This window comes from Pleurodeles waltl, chromosome 9, assembly GCF_031143425.1.
Source record: "Pleurodeles waltl isolate 20211129_DDA chromosome 9, aPleWal1.hap1.20221129, whole genome shotgun sequence".
NCBI classification, from domain to species: Eukaryota; Metazoa; Chordata; class Amphibia; order Caudata; family Salamandridae; genus Pleurodeles; species Pleurodeles waltl.
The window spans coordinates 1,053,791,795-1,053,814,170 of record NC_090448.1 but is presented as its reverse complement, the minus strand read 5'-3'; positions in this window follow the sequence as shown (position 1 = coordinate 1,053,814,170).

The window sequence follows — 22,376 nt, the reverse complement described above, 5'->3', positions numbered from 1 at the left end:
AAACACACAAAGTGATGTGTTAGTGTCTAGCATATCGCTTAAACAATTGGAAGGAACATTTTTAAAAACTCCGACCTTCACATTAACATTTAATTTTCTTTCGTATCGTTTTGGCTGTAGATTAAATAAAAAAGTTCTTATTTTGTGTATCTGATGTATACTTATTTCTACATTTTTATATATTATCTTGAGGCTCAAATTGTACAAAAATGTGTAGTCCGGCTTGTTGTAGTCATTCATTGGGGTCCCACAGAATAACACAAGGATAAGAACCACAGTAGTTACTTTCGACAATGGGACAGTATTTTCCTGCTCTTTAAGAACGTTTGTGGACAAAAAGCAATAAATCTAACAATATGTTCTCATGGTGGCAATATAAAGTAAATCAATGTGCCGGGCAATTATTGAATCGCACTGTGCTTTTATAATGTAACAGACGTAAGGCCTCATTTAGATCCCAGCGGATGGAATACTCTGCCACAAACGCGACGGATGTCCTGTCGACTGTATTACGATCTCCACAGGTTAAAATTGGATCATAATACAGCGGACGCGATATCGGTCACATTTGTAACAGAGTATTCTGCTCAGCTAAGATCTAAATCAGGCCCTTAGTCATCCAGACATCAAGCAGTAAACCTATAAATCAGCTATTAAAATATCAGAATGCCAGCAAAGTGAATACATCAAAGAACATAAACTGGATCTTATTTACAAGATTCATCATGTTGCATCTGCAGGTTAATAAAAGGACTACTTGATCTCATCACCAGAATCTAACAGGAATACCAGTGGCACAATGTAACCATCCTCAAAATGTTATGGGCTTGACTGACATCCCTTTATCATAATGGCTAACCATATAAAACACATGAAAGCCAATTGCCCAAGACGACTGACCTAAAGCCCACCCTCTATGTACGGCTGTATTCTTCTTTTTGATGGGGTGTAAATGTAATAGCCCAGTGGTTGGGAAGTGCTGTCTTAAGGTATTGCCTCATTCTCGGCAGGCACCAAAGAGGAGGAAGGAGTGAAAGGAAGTCAACATGATAGGCAGAGCTTTTGTACTTTCTATGTAAAGGCCAACACTATAGATGTGTTTAATCTTACCTGTTTTGCTAGGATTATTCAGTGGCATTAGTATTTATGCATACATGCAATTGATATAGCTTGATGTGTGCCTCTTCCAGCAAAGATTTATAGAGTAAGTTATGAGTGATTTCTTTTAAAGGTCTTGCATCTTCTGATTTTCATTGGTGAAACCCCATATTGAATATAGATAGGTTTCCATTGGGGTTGTGTTCTGCAAGCGCACAAAATTCATTATGAGGAAATTATCAGACTAGGGCCAAGATTCACAAAGGTTCACCCTCGGGCTAGCGTTACTTTTTTAATGCTAAACGGATGCTAAACCTTTTTGGGGATTCACAAACCAATGCAAATTGATATTTGCGTTGTTTGTATGGAAAAGTAACACAAAGCAGCGTAAAATGCTGCTTTGTATTACTTTGTCTCAATAGGGCCTTACAAGGGTGGTACGTGGGTGTACCTGTACTACCACCCATGCTTTTTGATGCTAAGCTCTATTCACTAAGTATAGTAGACAGGTTTTAGTGCCAAAATTAACGCCTTTTGAAAGCAAACGTTAAACGGAGGAATGTTTTCATTTCACTGTGCTTTTCCGACTTTGCATGTGTGCTGCACTGTACAGCACACATACAAAGAAGGAAAAGCTTTTTCACTTGTCTGAGCATAGTATTCTGTACAGGAAGGGTATCCTTGCACAAAACCTATGGTAGACACAGGCATGTACCCTAGCACTGTGGAACTAAGGTGTGTGCCTGGCGCACAGCAGCTGAAATCAGGTTCCGGAGACATAAGTCCGCTCCACGGACATCACATCCAAACTTTCCTGTGCACATAATGCAGTTCATCTCTATTGTAGATACCTTTTTGGCCAGTGATTGGAGACTGTAGCACCAATCAACAATGATATTAAATCATTAGAAAACAACAACAATTGCTGCATTGTGGGTATTGGAGAAGAGACCGATAATGTTCATATATAAACTGCCAGAAATAACAACAGTAGGTCAAACCAAGCATTGGCAAAGCTATATTGGTCTTGGCAAAGCGAGGTTCATTGGCTTTGCGAATGTCTTTTTGCACTGTTGTATAGCACCGTCATAGCACTTTTTCCCCCAGACTCTCAGCCATGTTAAACAGCATACAACCTGGCTGAAAGACCTTGACAAAGCCAGTGGCTTTCACATTGCCACAACCTATTGACTTTACCAATCCTTATTTTTTTATTTCACATTCATTTAATAAAGAAAATGTATTATTTTTCTGCTTCTCACATTTCTTTCTATTGTGTTGTCTCATTGTTTTCATCTATATTTTTTCACACTTTTGCAAAGCTTTTTTAATTTCCTGTCTGCGTGGTTTATGCTTTGCATATCTAAGCAGAGGTAAACAAGGAGAATCACTGCCTCTTATACTTGGGATTTTCTTAGCTGTTATTTCCCAGTTGACTGTGTCATTCGATTTGCAAGATCTTGAAAAGATTAAAAATCTTTCATGTTTGTAATCGGTTTAAGCCTGTCACAGCTGTCTCTTCCTTCCTGTCTGGCTCTGGCCCATAGTTGTGCAGCACCAGGCATCTCAGGCCGGTTCATACATTGTTCTACAAAGTAAGTTGGACATGGTGAATGTTTAATTAACAGAGGCCTAGGTATGTGTAATTCTACTCAATCACTGAACTACTGCAAGACTTTTGGGACTGGCAAGCCTGTGAACCGGACTGAACCAAATATCAAGCACCATTTCTCTCATCAATGTTTTTTGCAACTTAAACTGTTCTGCAGGGCTCTTGGCTGTGACTCCACTGACCATACTTCGGTGGTTCTTGTGTAAGTCTATTTCTGCATAGAATATGGTAACTGCGTCTTTCAAGGCACCCTGGTTAGAACAGGAGACAAACTTAAACAGGAGTAGAATGCTGCAGGCAGTTTTATTGTGGGTTGCTAGAAATGCTAGTGCATTTAACCCTACCCACACTCCATTGGTTCCTGGTGCACATTCATGCACAAAACACGTTTGTTACCTTCACCTACATTCCTTGCCTTTAAACTCACCCACTAATGCCATCCACCTTCATCTGTGGATTTTTAGGGTACCTGTTTTTAGGTCGAGCATGCAAGCGCTTTCACCTGTTGTAAGTATTGTGGACTTTTAACCACACCCATGTCACACACATGACTTTCACTCATTCGTGGGCTTTCCTTTAAAAAATCACTTCATGTTATTGGTAAATGTTTTACGTTTGTCCCGCCTTGAGGCTGTTTTTGCCACGCCTTGCACACTGCCCCTGTTACATGGATTATTGCACGATTGTCGATATGCATTGACATGGGTGAACTATTTCTTTTGTCTCTCCCCTTCGTGCTGCATGGGGCCATGTCGCTCACAGCATGAACAGGCACAACAGTGTGAACTCGGATCAGCGGCATTGGAGCGCTGGTCACATTGTTCACAGTTACCTAATCAGAGTAATGCCTTGCGGCTCTCCCCTTAAAACACTTGAAATTGGTGAATGCTTTACCTAAAACAGAAACCCTCAAAGTGAAGAGTGTCCCTCCCGGAACAGCGGAAGAGCCGAAACTACAATATTCACTGCACTCGGGAAAACTTGACCCATAATGCTTTGCAGGGCATTACTTTTACAAAACATTTTTGCTCATAACTCAGCCTGTGGTGATACTAGGACAGTTGGGCAACCACCAAAATATTCACAACAACATGCTCTTTCTGTCTACATCATCCTTGGGTCTCCACACTAGGTTAGGGGGACCCCAAAATAATAACCCCTCCCTGGAATGTGGCCCAGATGAGGAAATAAATATGAGAGTGGTCAGAACAGAAAAGGGGGCAGAGGATGACCTGGTTTCGTGAGCCAAGGTGAAACCAGAAGGTTGGCAGCTGAAGCTAAGAAAGGCATGAATACAGACAAAGCACAACTGATTCTAATGACGAAAACATACCAAAAAGCATGCTGGTGGGAAAAAGGAGACATCTGGATGAGCTGTGGGAGAAAATTCTATGGGCCAGTAAACAACCTAGCAGGAAAAGCTTTTGAGGTCTTTAATAAAATGTATGTGTCTCCCAGCACCAGTTTTGGAATGAGGGCATACAGCCTATTGTCAGAACAAGAGGAGAAGAGGCAATTGGCCACAACTATGGGAAATGAGACGACAAATCTAAATAATCGTCAGGTCTGCAAGAGGTTTTCTGACACAAAGGAGGGTAGGGAACCACATGGGGGTCAAAGACCCTGGGCAAGCCTGTAGGAGACAGCAGCCAGAGGACAAAAACATGGTGGGTTTAACTGACGTAAAACAATTGGAGGAGAATATAAAAAAAGTGACGTCAGAGGGAGCAGCAGGCCTCAATGGGTTGCCAAAAGCATTAAACAAAATGTGAAATTGGGATGAGTATATAGCGCCCATCTTCAACTTTATTTACGCTCGCAACATTGTGCCAACATCCTGGAAAGGAAACATCTTCCACCCAATATATAACACGCATTTGCAATGCAATGGGTCTCGCATTTACATGGACAGAGGAAAAACAGCTGATACCGAGAACCCAAACAGGGTTCAGGCCCGACATGGGAACATCAATCAATCTAGCGACCCTGGTGATTCTGACTGAAAATGCAATGAGGAGGAAATCCAGGAGTTTTGCCTGTTTTGCTGATCTTAAGTCAGCATTTGAGTCCCACACAAGTGCTTATGGTGGAATTGGAAAGATGGTGCATGCCAGGAGACATGCTCAAGGCAATCATCACCCTATACTCCAACACTTGGGCCCAGGTAAAAAATGGAGACAGCAGTACATTGACCACAAAAATAGGCACTAGTAAAGGTCTTAAACAAGGGTGTGTTCTGTCCCAAAGCCTATTTAATCTGTACCTTGCTGATATGAATAGTCATATGAAAGAAGTCAACTGCCATTCTCCAAATCTGGCAAATGAAGCAATCACCTGTCTACAATATGAAGATGACATAGTCATTCTGAGTCAAACTCCAATAGGACTGTAAGGACTAATCAACACACTGGCAAGTTATATTAAGAAACAAGGGTTAGAGCTGAACTTGCGGAAAACCAAAATCATCTGGTAGTGGACTCAAAACATAAGGTATATAAGTGGTTGATCATAGAGGAGCTTGTGGAGTAGGTTCAATCATACAAATACTTGGGTGTTACACTGGGGCACCTCCTGTTGTGCAAAAAAACACCTTATGCATATGCAAGCAAAAGTCCAGTCTCTGACATTCGCCTTCAAGCTTCTAAAAAAAAAACACCTGAATAGTGCAGCATATTCTCAGCTACTAACCATGATGACAGCCCAATTGTTACCTTCGTTGATGTATGGCTTGGAAATATGGCACAGTAAGGAAATAACTTTATTAAACCAATTACAGGCAAAAGTGTATAAAGCATTATTTAGATTCCCAAAATCTTCCACACCGACCCAGATTTGTTTGGAGTTTGGCCTTTAAAATCAGAAATATCAATGCTTTAATACCTTTATGAAACTGTGTAGGCAACTCAGAGCCACGAAGCAAGGAACCCTAAGTACCCTTTGTTGGGCAGAGATAAAAACCCAGCTAAAGCAAAAATGTGAAAACTCATGGAGCACACACCTAGATATTGCTCTAACAGCACTAGAGGTCCAGAAAGCACGGGGCTGCAAAATGGGTAATGCAACTTTCGGTAAGATATGCAACCTCTCATCCAAATAACAATCCTTCATGCAAGACAGGATCACATTGGCAAAGCGAAGGCACGTCCGGGCAGTGATAAATTCATATACTAATTTGAAACCACAATCGTGTGTCATAGGGCATTTCCACCATGCGATTAAACAGAGCTTTATGCTCTTTCGGTGTGGGTTTTGTTAATCTAAGGATCTTTTACCAGCATGGAAGGCCGAGTTCCCAGATCCAAGATGTCACCTATGTGGCTATAAAACAGAATCAGTAAACCATATTATCTGCACGTGTCCAAAGGCTATGGGTTTAATGAAGGTGATGCTCAAGCCAATTTTTCTTGCTCTAAAGGCTCAAACTTGCTGCTACACTGTTATAAGTTGGCTTGAGGGGACATCAATTCCTTTGACTTTCATAGGAGTAAGTTTCATGAATCTAGTAAACAAGCTTGTGCATCATGTGGCTTGACATACAATTTGCATTAGATTCAGTCAGGTAATTTAAGGCTCATGCTAGCTGCTGTACCCCTGGCTCGGGAGGGAGAGAATTTTATGAACTTTGCACACCATTCCAGTTCACTCAGAAGCGTATTACAGATATGCTTAGGGACACACTTCAACTCCCGGGACCCATGTTCAGCAGCAGTACTGCCTGCGGCACACAAAATGGATCCAGTATTTAAATGTACATTTTTAACCCCTTCGCTGCCAGGCTTTTTCCCCCTCCTGTGCCGAGCCTTTTTTTGGCTATTTGGAGCAGTTCGCGCTTAGGCCCTCATAACTTTTTGTTCACGTAAGCTACCCACGCCAAATTTGCGCCCTTTTTTTCCAACATCCTAGGTATTCTAGAGGTACCCAGACTTTGCGGGTTCCCCAGAAGGAGGCCAAGAAATTAGCCAAAAAACAGTGAAAATTTCGTTTTTTTAAAACAAATTGGAAAAATGGGCTGCAGAAGAAGGCTTGTGTTTTTTTCCTGAAAAGGGCATCAACAAAGGGTTTGCGGTGATAAAATCACCAGCTTTCCACCTTTCAGGAACAGGCAGACTTGAATACGAAAACCCAATTTTTCAACACAATTTTGTCATTTTACTGGGACATACCCCATTTTTACGATTTTTTGTGCTTTCAGCCTCCTTCCAGTCAGTGACAGAAATGGGCATGAAACCAACGCTGGATCCCAGAAACCGCAACATTTCTGAAAAGTAGACAAAATTCTGAATTCAGCAAGGGGTAATTTGTGTAGATCCTACAAGGGTTTCCTACAGAAAATAACAACTGAAAAAGAAAAATATTGAAATTGAGGTGAAAAAAACATAAATTTTTATCTAAGTTTTACTCTGTAACTTTTTCCTGCATTGTCAGATTTTCGAAAGCAATATACCGTTACATCTGCTGGACTCTTCTGGTTGCGGGGATATATAGGGCTTGTAGGTTCATCAAGAACTCTAGGTACCCAGAGCCAATAAATGACCTGCACCCTGCAGTGGGTTTTCATTCTATGCCGGGTATACAGCAATTCATTTGCTGAAATATAAAGAGTAAAAAATAGCTATCAAGAAAACCTTTGTATTTCCAAAATGGGCACAAGATAAGGTGTTGAGAAGCAGTGGTTATTTGCACATTTCTGAATTCCGGGGTGCCCATACTAGCATGTGAATTACAGGGCATTTCTCAAATAGACGTCTTTTTTACACACTGTCTTACATTTGGAAGGGAAAAATGTAGAGAAAGACAAGGGGCAATAAGACTTGTTTTGATATTCTAGGTTCCCCCAAGTCTCCCGATAAAAATGATACCTCACTTGTGTGGGTAGGCCTAGCGCCCGCGACAGGATATGCCCCAAAACACAACGTGGACACATCACAGAAAACAGACCTGTTTTTAGCAAAGTGACTACCTGTAGATTTTGGCCTCTAGCTCAGCCGCCACCTAGGGAAACCTACCAAACCTGTGCATTTCTGAAAACTAGAGACCTAGGGGAATCCAAGATGGGGTGACTTGTGTGGCTCGGACCAGGTTCTGTTACCCAGAATCCTTTGCAAACCTCAAAATTTGGCTAAAAAAACACATGTTCCTCACATTTCTGTGGCAGAAAGTTCTGGAATCTGAGGGGAGCCACAAATTTCCTTCCACCCAGCGTTCCCCCACATCTCCCGATAAAAATGATACCTCACTTGTGTGGGTAGGCCTAGCGCCCGCGACAGGAAACGCCCCAAAGCACAACGTGGACACAGCCACATTTTTGAAGGAAAACAGAGGTGTTTTTTGCAAAGTGCCTACCTGTAGATTTTGGCCTCTAGCTCAGCCGCCACCTAGGGAAACCTACCAAACCTGTGCATTTCTGAAAACTAGAGACCTAGGGGAATCCAAGATGGGGTGACTTGTGTGGCTCGGACCAGGTTCTGTTACCCAGAATCCTTTGCAAACCTCAAAATTTGGCTAAAAAAACACATGTTCCTCACATTTCTGTGGCAGAAAGTTCTGGAATGTGAGAGGGGCCACAAATTTCCTTCCACCCAGCGTTCCCCCACGTCTCCCGATAAAAATGATACCTCACTTGTGTGGGTAGGCCTAGCGCCCGCGACAGGAAACGCCCCAAAGCGCAACGTGGACACAGCCAAATTTTTGAAGGAAAACAGAGGTGTTTTTTGCAAAGTGCCTACCTGTAGATTTTGGCCTGTAGCTCAGCCGCCACCTAGGGAAACCTACCAAACCTGTGCATTTCTGAAAACTAGAGACCTAGGGGAATCCAAGATGGGGTGACTTGTGTGGCTCGGACCAGGTTCTGTTACCCAGAATCCTTTGCAAACCTCAAAATTTGGCTAAAAAAACACATGTTCCTCACATTTCTGTGGCAGAAAGTTCTGGAATGTGAGAGGAGCCACAAATTTCCTTCCACCCAGCATTCCCCCACGTCTCCCGATAAAAATGATACCTCACTTGTGTGGGTAGGCCTAGCGCCCGCGACAGGAAACGCCCCAAAGCGCAACGTGGACACAGCCAAATTTTTGAAGGAAAACAGAGGTGTTTTTTGCAAAGTGCCTACCTGTAGATTTTGGCCTGTAGCTCAGCCGCCACCTAGGGAAACCTACCAAACCTGTGCATTTCTGAAAACTAGAGACCTAGGGGAATCCAAGATGGGGTGACTTGTGTGGCTCGGACCAGGTTCTCTTACCCAGAATCCTTTGCAAACCTCAAAATTTGGCTAAAAAAACACATGTTCCTCACATTTCTGTGGCAGAAAGTTCTGGAATCTGAGGGGAGCCACAAATTTCCTTCCACCCAGCGTTCCCCCACATCTCCCGATAAAAATGATACCTCACTTGTGTGGGTAGGCCTAGCGCCCGCGACAGGAAACGCCCCAAAGCACAACGTGGACACAGCCACATTTTTGAAGGAAAACAGAGGTGTTTTTTGCAAAGTGCCTACCTGTAGATTTTGGCCTCTAGCTCAGCCGCCACCTAGGGAAACCTACCAAACCTGTGCATTTCTGAAAACTAGAGACCTGGGGGAATCCAAGATGGGGTGACTTGTGTGGCTCGGACCAGGTTCTGTTACCCAGAATCCTTTGCAAACCTCAAAATTTGGCTAAAAAAACACATGTTCCTCACATTTCTGTGGCAGAAAGTTCTGGAATCTGAGGGGAGCCACAAATTTCCTTCCACCCAGCTTTCCCCCACGTCTCCCGATAAAAATGATACCTCACTTGTGTGGGTAGGCCTAGCGCCCGCGACAGGAAACGCCCCAAAGCGCAACGTGGACACAGCCAAATTTTTGAAGAAAAACAGAGGTGTTTTTTGCAAAGTGCCTACCTGTAGATTTTGGCCTGTAGCTCAGCCGCCACCTAGGGAAACCTACCAAACCTGTGCATTTCTGAAAACTAGAGACCTAGGGGAATCCAAGATGGGGTGACTTGTGTGGCTCGGACCAGGTTCTGTTACCCAGAATCCTTTGCAAACCTCAAAATTTGGCTAAAAAAACACATGTTCCTCACATTTCTGTGGCAGAAAGTTCTGGAATGTGAGAGGGGCCACAAATTTCCTTCCACCCAGCGTTCCCCCACGTCTCCCGATAAAAATGATACCTCACTTGTGTGGGTAGGCCTAGCGCCCGCGACAGGAAACGCCCCAAAGCGCAACGTGGACACAGCCAAATTTTTGAAGGAAAACAGAGGTGTTTTTTGCAAAGTGCCTACCTGTAGATTTTGGCCTGTAGCACAGCCGCTACCTAGGGAAACCTACCAAACCTGTGCATTTCTGAAAACTAGAGACCTAGGGGAATCCAAGATGGGGTGACTTGTGTGGCTCGGACCAGGTTCTGTTACCCAGAATCCTTTGCAAACCTCAAAATTTGGCTAAAAAAACACATGTTCCTCACATTTCTGTGGCAGAAAGTTCTGGAATGTGAGAGGAGCCACAAATTTCCTTCCACCCAGCATTCCCCCACGTCTCCCGATAAAAATGATACCTCACTTGTGTGGGTAGGCCTAGCGCCCGCGACAGGAAACGCCCCAAAGCGCAACGTGGACACAGCCAAATTTTTGAAGGAAAACAGAGGTGTTTTTTGCAAAGTGCCTACCTGTAGATTTTGGCCTGTAGCTCAGCCGCCACCTAGGGAAACCTACCAAACCTGTGCATTTCTGAAAACTAGAGACCTAGGGGAATCCAAGATGGGGTGACTTGTGTGGCTCGGACCAGGTTCTGTTACCCAGAATCCTTTGCAAAGCTCAAAATTTGACTAAAAAAACACATGTTCCTCACATTTCTGTGGCAGAAAGTTCTGGAATCTGAGAGGAGCCACAAATTTCCTTCCACCCAGCGTTCCCCCACGTCTCCCGATAAAAATGATACCTCACTTGTGTGGGTAGGCCTAGCGCCCGCGACAGGAAACGCCCCAAAGCGCAACGTGGACACAGCCAAATTTTTGAAGGAAAACAGAGCTGTTTTTTGCAAAGTGCCTACCTGTAGATTTTGGCCTGTAGCTCAGCCGCCACCTAGGGAAACCTACCAAACCTGTGCATTTCTGAAAACTAGAGACCTAGGGGAATCCAAGATGGGGTGACTTGTGTGGCTCGGACCAGGTTCTGTTACCCAGAATCCTTTGCAAACCTCAAAATTTGGCTAAAAAAACACATGTTCCTCACATTTCTGTGGCACAAAGTTCTGGAATCTGAGAGGAGCCACAAATTTCCTTCCACCCAGCGTTCCCCCACGTCTCCCGATAAAAATGATACCTCACTTGTGTGGGTAGGCCTAGCGCCCGCGACAGGAAACGCCCCAAAGCGCAACGTGGACACAGCCAAATTTTTGAAGGAAAACAGAGGTGTTTTTTGCAAAGTGCCTACCTGTAGATTTTGGCCTGTAGCTCAGCCGCCACCTAGGGAAACCTACCAAACCTGTGCACTTCTGAAAACTAGAGACCTAGGGGAATCCAAGATGGGGTGACTTGTGTGGCTCGGACCAGGTTCTGTTACCCAGAATCCTTTGCAAAGCTCAAAATTTGGCTAAAAAAACACATGTTCCTCACATTTCTGTGGCAGAAAGTTCTGGAATCTGAGAGGAGCCACACATTTCCTTCCACCCAGCATTCCCCCTCGTATCCCGATAAAAATGATACCTCACTTGTGTGGGTAGGCCTAGCGCCCGCGACAGGAAACGCCCCAAAGCGCAACGTGGACACAGCCAAATTCTTGAAGGAAAAGAGAGGTGTTTTTTGCAAAGTGCCTACCTGTAGATTTTGGCCTGTAGCTCAGCCGCCACCTAGGGAAACCTACCAAACCTGTGCATTTCTGAAAATTAGAGACCTAGGGGAATCCAAGATGGGGTGACTTGTGTGGCTCGGACCAGGTTCTGTTACCCAGAATCCTTTGCAAACCTTAAAATTTGGCTAAAAAAACACATGTTCCTCACATTTCTGTGGCAGAAAGTTCTGGAATGTGAGAGGAGCCACAAATTTCCTTCCACCCAGCGTTCCCCCACGTCTCCCGATAAAAATGATACCTCACTTGTGTGGGTAGGCCTAGCGCCCGCGACAGGAAACGCCCCAAAGCGCAACGTGGACACAGCCAAATTTTTGAAGGAAAACAGAGCTGTTTTTTGCAAAGTGCCTACCTGTAGATTTTTGCCTGTAGCTCAGCCACCACCTAGGGAAACCTACCAAACCTGTGCATTTCTGAAAACTAGAGACCTAGGGGAATCCAAGATGGGGTGACTTGTGTGGCTCGGACCAGGTTCTGTTACCCAGAATCCTTTGCAAACCTCAAAATTTGACTAAAAAAACACATGTTCCTCACATTTCTGTGGCAGAAAGTTCTGGAATCTGAGAGGAGCCACAAATTTCCTTCCACCCAGGGTTCCCCCACGTCTCCCAATAAAAATGATACCTCACTTGTGTGGGTAGGCCTAGCGCCCGCGACAGGATATGCCCCAAAACACAACGTGGACACATCACAGAAAACAGACCTGTTTTTAGCAAAGTGCCTACCTGTAGATTTTGGCCTCTAGCTCAGCCGCCACCTAGGGAAACCTACCAAACCTGTGCATTTCTGAAAACTAGAGACCTAGGGGAATCCAAGATGGGGTGACTTGTGTGGCTCGGACCAGGTTCTGTTACCCAGAATCCTTTGCAAACCTTAAAATTTGGCTAAAAAAAACCATGTTCCTCACATTTCTGTGGCAGAAAGTTCTGGAATCTGAGAGGAGCCACAAATCTCCTTCCACCCAGCGTTCCCCCACGTCTCCCGATAAAAATGACACCTCACTTGTGTGGGTAGGCCTAGCGCCCGCGACAAGAAACGCCCCAAAGCGCAACGTGGACACATCCACATTTTTGAAGGAAAACAGGGGTGTTTTTTGCAAAGTGCCTACCTGTAGATTTTGGCCTGTAGCTCAGCCGCCACCTAGGGAAACCTACCAAACCTGTGCATTTCTGAAAACTAGAGACCTAGGGGAATCCAAGATGGGGTGACTTGTGTGGCTCGGACCAGGTTCTGTTACCCAGAATCCTTTGCAAACCTCAACATTTGACTAAAAAAACACATGTTCCTCACATTTCTGTGGCAGAAAGTTCTGGAACCTGAGAGGAGCCACAAATTTCCTTCCACCCAGGGTTCCCCCACGTCTCTCGATAAAAATGATACCTCACTTGTGTGGGTAGGCCTAGCGCCCGCGACAGGATATGCCCCAAAACACAACGTGGACACATCACAGAAAACAGACCTGTTCTTAGCAAAGTGCCTACCTGTAGATTTTGGCCTGTAGCTCAGCCGCCACCTAGGGAAACCTACCAAACCTGTGCATTTCTGAAAACTAGAGACCTAGGGGAATCCAAGATGGGGTGACTTGTGTGGCCCGGACCAGGTTCTGTTACCCAGAATCCTTTGCAAACCTCAAAATTTGGCTAAAAAAAAACATGTTCCTCACATTTCTGTGGCAGAAAGTTCTGGAATCTGAGAGGAGCCACAAATTTCCTTCCACCCAGGGTTCCCCCACGTCTCCCGATAAAAATGATACCTCACTTGTGTGGGTAGGCCTAGCGCCCGCGACAGGATATGCCCCAAAACACAACGTGGACACATCACAGAAAACAGACCTGTTTTTAGCAAAGTGCCTACCTGTAGATTTTGGCCTCTAGCTCCGCCACCACCTAGGGAAACCTACCAAACCTGTGCATTTCTGAAAACTAGAGACCTAGGGGAATCCAAGATGGGGTGACTTGTGTGGCTCGGACCAGGTTCTGTTACCCAGAATCCTTTGCAAACCTCAAAATTTGGCTAAAAAAACACATGTTCCTCACATTTCTGTGGCAGAAAGTTCTGGAATCTGAGAGGAGCCACAAATTTCCTTCCACCCAGCGTTCCCCCACGTCTCCCCAAAAAAATTATACCTCACTTGTGTGGGTAGGCCTAGCGCTCGCGACAGGAAATGGCCCAAAACACAACGTGGACACATCACATTTTTTCATAGAAAACAGTGCCTACCTGTGGATTTTGGCCTCTAGCTCAGCCGGCACCTGGGGAAACCTAGCAAACCAGCGCATTTTTGAAAACTAGAGACCTAGGGGAATCCAAGATGGGGTGACTTGTGTGGCTCGGACCAGGTTCTGTTACCCAGAATCCTTTGCAAACCTCAAAATTTGTCTAAAAAAACACATGTTCCTCACATTTCTGTGGCAGAAAGTTCTGGAATCTGAGAGGAGCCACAAATTTCCTTCCACCCAGCGTTCCCCCACGTCTCCCGATAAAAATGATACCTCACTTGTGTGGGTAGGCCTAGCGCCGGCGACAGAAAACGCCCCAAGGCGCAACGTGGACACAGCCAAATTTTTGAAGGAAAACAGAGGTGTTTTTTGCAAAGTGCCTACCTGTAGATTTTGGCCTGTAGCTCATCCGCCACCAAGGGAAACCCACCAAACCTGTGCATTTCTGAAAACTAGAGACCTAGGGGAATCCAAGATGGGGTGACTTGTGTGGCTCGGACCAGGTTCTGTTACCCAGAATCCTTTGCAAACCTTAAAATTTGGCTAAAAAAACCCATGTTCCTCACATTTCTGTGTCAGAAAGTTCTGGAATCTGAGAGGAGCCACAAATTTCCTTCCACCCAGCGTTCCCCCACATCTCCCGATAAAAATGACACCTCACTTGTGTGGGTAGGCCTAGCGCCCGCGACAGGAAACGCCCCAAAGCGCAACGTGGACACATCCACATTTTTGAAGGAAAACAGAGGTGTTTTTTGCAAAGTGCCTACCTGTAGATTTTGGCCTGTAGCTCATCCGCCACCTAGGGAAACCCACCAAACCTGTGCATTTCTGAAAACTAGAGACCTAGGGGAATCCAAGATGGGGTGACTTGTGTGGCTCGGACCAGGTTCTGTTACCCAGAATCCTTTGCAAACCTCAAAATTTGACTAAAAAAACACAGGTTCCTCACATTTCTGTGGCAGAAAGTTCTGGAATCTGAGAGGAGCCACAAATTTCCTTCCACCCAGCGTTCCCCCACGTCTCCCGATACAAATGATACCTCACTTGTGTGGGTAGGCCTAGCGCCGGCGACAGGAAACGCCCCAAGGCGCAACGTGGACACAGCCAAATTTTTGAAGGAAAACAGAGGTGTTTTTTGCAAAGTGCCTACCTGTAGATTTTGGCCTGTAGCTCATCCGCCACCTAGGGAAACCCACCAAACCTGTGCATTTCTGAAAACTAGAGACCTAGGGGAATCCAAGATGGGGTGACTTGTGTGGCTCGGACCAGGTTCTGTTACCCAGAATCCTTTGCAAACCTCAAAATTTGACTAAAAAAACACATGTTCCTCACATTTCTGTGGCAGAAAGTTCTGGAATCTGAGAGGAGCCACAAATTTCCTTCCACCCAGGGTTCCCCCACGTCTCCCGATAAAAATGATACCTCACTTGTGTGGGTCGGCCTAGCGCCTGCGACAGGATATGCCCCAAAACACAACGTGGACACATCACAGAGGAAATGAGGAGAACATGGCGGGCTACGCAGGTCGCGTAGCGCGCTAGAGCGCTTCCCGTTCCGGTTCCCTGGGGGCGTGGCAGGTCGCGGCAGCCGCGGCAGCTGAGCGGCGGAGCGAGTGGCGGTCGCAAAAGCACACGAATGTGCGCGCCGCAGTTAACTACATCCGAGGAAATTTGGAGGACAGCCGGGGCTGTCTGGTGGTATCGGGCCGCGCTGGAGCTGCGCCGGACCCGTAAAAACGTAGCGCGAATTCCCCTTCGGGGGAATAGCGGTAGTTGTAATACCAGGGCGTCTGGAGCCGCATCTGAGAAGTGGCGGTGGGCTGAGCAGCCCAAGGAGATTCCGGAGAAAAACGCCAGGAAGAAGACGGTGAGGCAGAGTGGGAGGGGGGCGTGTCTCCTGTTCCCCTGCTCCCCTTAACAAGAGTGGAGGGGACGGTTCAGCTGCCCCAGGATAACTTGGTTCCGGCAAAGGAGAAAGGAGGATCGGTAAAAAAAAAAAAATCGAGATTTAAATCCGGGGAAGGAGCCAGGAGTGTGGGGGGGGAAGCAGGAGAGAGTAAACTTAAAGGTAGAGATAAGCTGACACCCTCCCCAAGGTCCTTCTTCAAAGTGAGACCGGAGGTAGTTACACTTATCCCCCGGGCAGGTTAGAGTTGCAACGGAAGTTACCACTAGGCAGGTGGAAAATATTATGGGTGAGAGCAGGGAGGGGGCGAGGTCCCCCCTGCCAGGGCTAAGAGAAGAACAGATGGCCCCAGTGTTAGTTCAGACTCCAAATGATAGCCTTGTAGGAGTTCAAGACTTCGCATCTAAGACGGTAGCGCCGGAGCCCTCTCAGGCTGCCTTGGGGTCCCCCCCCCTTATTGAGTGCTTCGTTGGAGGCTTTAATTTTGTCTATTTCTGAGGATGTTAAAAAGGGCTTTGCGAACTCGGAAGTAAATCAAGGGGAGATAAGAGAGGTGTGTGCTAATCTGGAAAAAAAAATTGATGGCGTAATGGTAAGAACGCAGGCCCTGGAAGAAGCGATGGGGGGTATGAAGGAGGAGCTGGTACAGCATAAGGGCGAGATCGAGACTTTGAAGAGGAGCGAACTGGCTCTAAAAAACAGGGTGGAGCAGATGGAAAACTATTCTAGAAGGAATAATCTAAAACTGTTGAAAGTGCCGGAAGGCACGGAAGGGAGCGATCTTAAAGCTTTTGTAGTGTCATTAATCAAATCAGCGGTGGATCTAGAGGAAACCGAGGATGAAATTGGGAAGGATATTCAGAGAATCCACCGTGACCCCTTTAAGCTACGAACAAATAGCAGTAGACCTCGATTTTCAGATCTTTGGGGGTTTCGGTTCAGCTGAAATTCCCAGCTTTCCTTAGAGTTATGTATAACAACAAAATGTACAACATTAGAGACATTAGTGAAGCAGATGAATTATTGGCTGTGGTTAAAAAGGAGCAGGCTACTGAATAAGGCTGCGTGTAATGTGCAATGGCGAAACTCTCCTAGGAACCTGGGGGCGCTCTAAAATTTGGATCAGCATGGTCCTTAGTTGGGGGGGGTTCTCCACGGGTAGGGGTGGGGGGCTAGGGAGGGGGGGGAGTTGTAGGGTTGGGGGGGGGAGTTTGGAAGAAAGTAAAAAGTAGTGCCTCGTTCAGCCCAACTATTTGTTATTTAAGATTGATAGATGGCTAGTAGGGGGGGAGGTCAGAGGGTGCTGAATATGCCACTACAAATTCTTTCATGGAATGTTAATGGCTTAAGGGTGCGAGGAAGAAGGGAACGAATATTACAGTATTTGAAGGATTCCACGGCACAAATTTTAGTTCTGCAGGAAACACATCTTACAAAGGTGGAGTGTACTAATATAATACAAAAACTAAGATGGGTGCAAACATTTGCATGCACAGATCACAGCTATCACAATAAAGGTGTGTTAATTTTAGTTAAACATGTACAGCAGGGGGGTGTAGTAATCCTGGACTCTAGATCAGACTTAGCAGGGCGATGGGTAATAGTTAAAACACAATTTAGAGGTCGGAATCTGGTATTAGCAGGATACTATGGGCCTAACCACGACGACATAGAACCCTTAAAGCAGCTTTTCTCTCAGCTTCTGGAATTTTCGGATCCGGTTATTTTGATGGGTGATTTCAATGTAGTACTAGACAATGAGCTAGATAGACATAACTGTAAATCACAAGGTACACCTAAGTCACAACAGTATTTAAGGAGGATGATGAAGGAATTTGGTTTGTGCGATATTTGGAGGCAAAGGGCGGGGAATAGTAAGGACTTCTCTTTCTTTAATAAGAAGTACAGACATGCGTCACAAATTGATTATTTTTTATTGGACATGCGTTTGAGAGAGGAGGTGAAGAATATTGCGTATCTGCCCTCGCATTTATCAGATCATTCTGCGGTGGTGTTAAACATGTGCTTTTGTCAGACAAGTTGTAGTGGTCGGTGGACGATTGATCGAACATTGTTATTAGATCAAGAGGTGTTGCTAAAGTTGCGTAAGGAAGCTGAATTCTTTTTTAGTGTAAATTTGGGCTCTGCTCCCTTATTTGTAGTATGGGACACGTTTAAAGCAGTCATCCGCGGGGAATTAAGGAGTTGTTCCAGCCAGAAACATAAACGGTTGAAAGAAGAGATTTATGCATTGGAGCAGGAAATGCGAAAATGTAAAGCGAAAATAATTGAAGCAGGAGAGACGGAGACTGTAAGGTCTAGCTGGGAGGGGTTGAGAAGTCAGTTGGAAAAGATACTACAGGGAAGAATCCAAAGCAAATGGGAAGCAAGCAAATTGGCCCATTTTGAATACGGGGAAAATGCGGGGAAGTTGCTAGCTTGGAAAGGCAAAGCGGATCGAATTAGGAATTACATTAAGGAAGTTGAAGTGGGGCATTCAGGTGAAAAAACAATAGATGGGGCGGCAATAGAATCGGCTTTTCGAAACTTCTTTTCAAATCTGTATTCGGAAAAGTTGGAGGTGGATGAAGGTATGGTGACGGATTGGTTAGGGGCTGATGGATTCTTAGGTTTATCACTGCAGGAGAAGGAAGTATTGAACGCCCCAATAACGGCTGAGGAAATTAGGAGAACCCTGAATAGTAGTAAATCGGGTAAGGCGCCAGGCCCGGATGGTATCCCAGTGGAAGTTTATAAGGCACTAGAGGATTTAGTTATCCCAGTGCTGACAGAATTGTTTGGAGGGATCCTGGAGTTTGGTAATGATATTCCTCTTTCATGGAATGAAGCAGTGATTTCCCTAATTTTGAAACCGGGTAAAAACCCAGCGAAGTGTGCCTCGTATAGGCCTATATCATTGTTGAACAGCGATTATAAACTGTTGGCTAAGCTTCTTGCGGATAGGCTGAGTAAGACAGTGAATACTCTAGTGCACCCCGATCAAAAAGGGTTTTCAAAAGGTAGATATTTGCATGAATTAACCTTTGAATTGATCGGGGCAATAGATATGGCCACAACGTTTGGGTCGCCTTTGGCACTTATGATGTTAGATGCAATGAAGGCTTTTGACCAAGTTAATTGGAATTTTTTGAAATCAGTTTTGAGGCGGGCCAATTTAGGCTCAAAGTTTTGTAGTATAATCAATCGGATTTATACTTCCCCTTATGCTAAGATTTTGGTGAACGGTAAACTTACGGGTCCTATCACTATCTCAAGAGGTACGAGGCAGGGTTGCCCCTTGTCCCCGGTATTGTTTAATCTATATATTGAGCCATTTGCCAGAAAAATCAGACAAAACCCTCTTATCCCACCCTTCTCCTGCAATGGCTGGGAAAAGAAAATTTCTTTATATGCAGATGATGTGTTAATATATACTAATAACCTGCCCCTTGCTTTTAATACAGTTAAAGATCTGGCTGAACAATTCGGAAGGATATCAGGGTACCGGATTAATGCGGGGAAAACAGAAATTATGCAGTGGAATATGGAGGGTGGGCCAACAACAATTAAGCAGGAAATACGGTACCTGGGTATTCTAGTGACTCAAAACTTGAAGGATTTAGCAGAGAGGAATGCTCTAAGGTTATTAGCCGAATGTAAAATGATGCTACAAAAATGGGTATATCTCCCTTTGACGATTCTGGGGAGGACAAATCTAATTAAGATGTTTATTCTGCCCAAATGGAACTTTGTGTTTTCAGCTATACCCTTGGAAATGCACAAGGTGCATTTAGATAAAATGCAACAACCAATAAGTAGTTTCATTTGGAACTCGAAGGGGCCGAGGATATCATGGAAAAAGCTACGTAGAAGGAGGGAAAAAGGAGGATTGGCTCTTCCTGATTTGGCATATTATGCGTGGGCTTTTTTGTTTAAGAACTCAAGTATGCTGTTTATATCCCCAGACGACTCAGCAGTAGGCAGAATGTATAAAGCTATGGTGTTGTCTGAAAAAGGGGGCTTACAGTCATTTTTATTTAAATTTGGTGACCCTAAATTTTTCAAAAAAGTTAAACTAAAAGTGCTGCAAGGAATGGCAAGGAGCTGGTATCAGTTGAGGCGGCAGATGGGTGTACACTATTATAGTTATCAGGCCCCTATCTGGGACTCCCCGGGCACCCCAGAATGTTTCCAGGATATTCTCGTATTACCACTTAAAAAGGCAGGTGTGGAAAGGTGGGGGGAGATTGCGCGAGAAGGTACTCTACTTTCTTGGGATGAATTGGTAAGAATTACGGATGGTTCTCTGTCTAGGTTAAAATATTTACAGATAAGACAGTGGGAGAAAGTTACTAAGGAAGGATTAGGAGTGGTAAATGTTTTTGAGGACTCTTTTCTAGACCTGGCAGTTTCGGCTTCAGGGAAGAAGGTGGCGGCTTGGTATTGGGAAATATTAGAAATTCTGGATGAGAACTTTGACCTACCAAGCAAATTATGGGGCAAGGTGATGTTAGGCGACAAGATTGGGTTATGGTGGTGGAAGTCGTGCATGACACTGTATGAAGTAGTGAAGCCGGCTCCACTAAGAAAAAAACATCTTTATACTCTACATAGAGCATACATATCTCCAGCAAAACTTTCCAAATTTAAGAAGGGGGAGGAGATTAAGTGCCCGAAATGTGGTGGGCTAGGAGCAACAGATATACATATGTTCTGGGACTGCCCTTTTGTTCGGTTGTTTTGGGAGGAGGTTTTTAGGGTGTTATCATCTATGTTGGGCTGGAAAATCAATGTATCACTACCATTAATTATTTTTGGGCAGCTCCAGGAGGAGGGGATATGGAAAAGAGTGAATAAAACTAATCGTGCATTTTTGTTCTATGTAATTGTGTTGGGACGGAATGAAATTTGTAAAAAATAGCTGAAGGAGCACCCGCCGAGCTATACTGACTGGTTGAACGCTGCTCTCCGTGTGGCAAATATGGATCTAAATGTGCAGGGCCCAAAGAAAAACGTAGAAATGTGGGCACCATTAGTAAAATCGGCAGAGAACCGTCTAAATTTGTTTTCCTGTTAAACTTCACTGAGGGGTATCTATGGGAAATTGCACAATTGAGTTTTTCTTTTGCCTCAGTCCAATGATTAAGCACCGTGTGAAGCCTTGGTAGGTCTGTCTAGGCGGACCAGGAGAGACAAAGGTGCACCCCCTGACTTGACTCTCTCTTCTTAGGCAAGAGGGCGAAAAGGTTACAAGAACGAAGAGGGATTTCAGTAAGTGGGGCTGAATGAGGACAACAACAAAAACAAATTCACAGAAAACAGACCTGTTTTTAGCAAAGTGCCTACCTGTAGATTTTGGCCTCTAGCTCAGCCGCCACCTAGGGAAACCTACCAAACCTGTGCATTTCTGAAAACTAGAGACCTAGGGGAATCCAAGATGGGGTGACTTGTGTGGCCCGGACCAGGTTCTGTTACCCAGAATCCTTTGCAAACCTCAAAATTTGACTAAAAAAACACATGTTCCTCACATTTCTGTGGCAGAAAGTTCTGGAATCTGAGAGGAGCCACAAATTTCCTTCCACCCAGGGTTCCCCCACGTCTCCCGATAAAAATGATACCTCACTTGTGTGGGTAGGCCTAGCGCCCGCGACAGGATATGCCCCAAAACACAACGTGGACACATCACAGAAAACAGACCTGTTTTTAGCAAAGTGCCTACCTGTAGATTTTGGCCTCTAGCTCAGCCGCCACCTAGGGAAACCTACCAAACCTGTGCATTTCTGAAAACTAGAGACCTAGGGGAATCCAAGATGGGGTGACTTGTGTGGCCCGGACCAGGTTCTGTTACCCAGAATCCTTTGCAGACCTCAAAATTTGACTAAAAAAACACATGTTCCTCACATTTCTGTGGCAGAAAGTTCTGGAATCTGAGAGGAGCCACAAATTTCCTTCCACCCAGGGTTCCCCCACGTCTCCCGATAAAAATGATACCTCACTTGTGTGGGTAGGCCTAGCGCCCGCGACAGGATATTCCCCAAAACACAACGTGGACACATCACAGAAAACAGACCTGTTTTTAGCAAAGTGCCTACCTGTAGATTTTGGCCTCTAGCTCCGCCGCCACCTAGGGAAACCTACCAAACCTGTGCATTTCTGAAAACTAGAGACCTAGGGGAATCTAAGATGGGGTGACTTGTGTGGCTCGGACCAGGTTCTGTTACCCAGAATCCTTTGCAAACCTCAAAATTTGGCTAAAAAACACATGTTCCTCACATTTCTGTGGCAGAAAGTTCTGGAATCTGAGAGGAGCCACAAATTTCCTTCCTCCCAGCGTTCCCCCACGTCTCCCGAAAACAATGATACCTCACTTGTGTGGGTAGGCCTAGCGCTCGCGACAGGAAATGTCCCAAAACACAACGTGGACACATCACATTTTTTCATAGAAAAAATTGTGCCTACCTGTGGATTTTGGCCTCTAGCTCAGCCGGCACCTGGGGAAACCTAGCAAACCAGCGCATTTTTGAAAACTAGAGACCTAGGGGAATCCAAGATGGGGTGATGTGCGGGGCTCTGACCAGGTTCTGTTACCCAGAATCCTTTGCAAACATCAGAATTTGGCCAAAAAACACTTTTTCCTCTCATTTCGGTGACAGAAAGTTCTGTAATCTGAGAGGAGCCACAAATGTCCTTCCACCCAGCGTTTCCCTAAGTCTCTCCATAA